The sequence below is a fragment of the Arachis duranensis genome, chromosome 4 (genome assembly GCF_000817695.3).
Source record: "Arachis duranensis cultivar V14167 chromosome 4, aradu.V14167.gnm2.J7QH, whole genome shotgun sequence".
Taxonomy (NCBI): Eukaryota; Viridiplantae; Streptophyta; class Magnoliopsida; order Fabales; family Fabaceae; genus Arachis; species Arachis duranensis.
In genome coordinates this window covers 28,354,416-28,356,762 of record NC_029775.3, presented here as the reverse complement: position 1 = coordinate 28,356,762, position 2,347 = coordinate 28,354,416, and positions in this window count along the sequence as shown.

Below are 2,347 nucleotides of genomic sequence, written 5' to 3'. Positions count from 1 at the left end.
TTTTTGCTCAGGTCCCTCAATTTCAGCCAGAAAATACCTGAAATCACAGAAAAACACACAAACTCATAGTAAAGTCCAGAAAAGTGAATTTTAACTAAAAACTAATAAAAATATACTAAAAACTAACTAGATCATACTAAAAACATACTAAAAACAATGCCAAAAAGCGTACAAATTATCCGCTCATCACATTTTCGAAAGCATTGAGTCTGAATTCCTCTAGCTCATTTAACTGGAGCAATCATTTTTCTCCTGCTAACTTGGCATCAAGGTTTAGGAATCTGGTTGCCCAGTAGGCCTTATGTTCCAGTTCCACTGGTAAGTGACAGGCTTTTCCATACACAAGCTGGTATGGAGAGGTCCCTATAGGAGTCTTGAATGCTGTTCTGTATGCCCACAGAGCATCATCCAAGCTTCTTGCCCAATCCCTTTTACGGTTAATCACAGTCCGTTCCAGGATTCTTTTAAGTTCTCTATTAGAGACTTCAGCTTGCCCATTTGTCTGTGGATGATATGGAGTGGCCACCCTGTGGCTAACTCCATATCGAACCAAAGCAGAGTAAAGCTGTTTATTGCAGAAATGGGTGCCCCCATTACTGATTAGTACTCTAGGGATACCAAATCTGCTGAAGATGTGTTTCTGGAGAAATTTTAGCACTGTCTTAGTATCATTAGTGGGTGTTACAATAGCTTCCACCCATTTGGATACATAATCCACTGCCACCAGAATATAAGTGTTTGAGTATGATGGTGGAAAAGGCCCGATGAAGTCAATACCCCATACATCAAACAACTCAATCTCCAAGATCCCTTGTTGAGACATGGCATAACTGTGAGGCAGATTGCCAGATCTTTGGCAATTGTCACAATTAAGTACAAACACTCGGGAGTCTTTATAGAGAGTAGGCCAGTAGAAGCCACATTAGAGGACTCTTGTGGCTGTTTGCTCACTTCCAAAATGTCCTCCATACTGTGATCCATGGCAGTGCCAGAGGATCTTCTGTGCTTCTTCTTTAGGCACACATCTATGGATTACTCCATCTGCACATCTCTTGAAGAGATATGGTTCATCCCAAAGATAGTACTTTGCATCCGTGATCAATTTCTTTGATTGCTGCCTACTGTACTCTTTGGGTATGAATCTCACTGCCTTGTAGTTTACAATGTCTGCGAACCATGGCACTTCCTAGATGACAAAGAGTTGCTCATCCGAAAAAGTTTTCAGAGATCTCAATAAGAGGGAGGGACGCCTCTTCTACTGGTTCTATTCAGGATAGGTGATCTACTACTTGGTTCTTTGTCCCTTTTCTGTCTCTTATTTCTATATCAAACTCTTGCAGAAGCAACACCCATCTGATGAGTCTGGGTTTTGAATCCTATTTTGTGAGTAGATATTTAAGAGCAGCATGGTCAGTGTACACAATCACTTTTGATCCTACTAAATAAGATCTGAACTTATCAATGGCGTAAACCACTGCAAGTAACTCTTTTTCTGTGGTTGTGTAGTTCTTCTGTGTGTCATTAAAAACACGACTGGCATAGTAAATGACGTGCATAAGCTTATCATGCCTTTGTCCCAACATTTCACCAATGGCATGGTCACTGGCATCACACATCAGTTTAAATGGTAATGTTCAGTTTGGTGCAGAGATGACTGGTGCTGTGACCAGCTTAGCTTTCAGAGTCTCAAATGCCTGCAGACACTCCTTATCAAAGATAAATGGCATATCAGCAGCTAGCAAATTACTCAGAGGTTTGGCGATTTTTGAAAAATCTTTTATAAACCTCCTATAGAATCCTGCATGCCCCAGAAAGCTTCTGATTGCCTTAACATTGACAGGTGGTGGTTGGTGGACGAAATTGTGATCACTATTCTTTATGCTTGTATGGATTTATTCAATAATTGTCTTTATTTGAATTCACAACTCCGTTCAACTAACCAGCAAGTGTACTGGGTCGTCCAAGTAATAAACCTTATGTGAGTAAGGGTCGATCCCACAGAGATTGTTGGTATGAAGCAAGCTATGGTCACCTTGTAAATCTCAGTTAGGCAGATTAAATTTGTTTATGGGTTTTCGAAAATAGAAATAAGAAAATAAATAAATAAAAGGGATAGAATACTCATGCAGCTTCATTGGTGGGAATTTCAGATAAGCGAATGAAGATACTGTATGGCTCAAGGACGCCTGCTCTCCCACTGCTTCCACTCAATCCTTCTTACTCCTTTCCACGGCAAGCTGTATGTAGGGCATCACCGTTGTCAATGGCTACATCCCATCCTCTCAGTGAAAACGTTCCTATGCTCTGTCACAGCACGGCTAATCATCTGTCGGTTCTCAATCAGGTT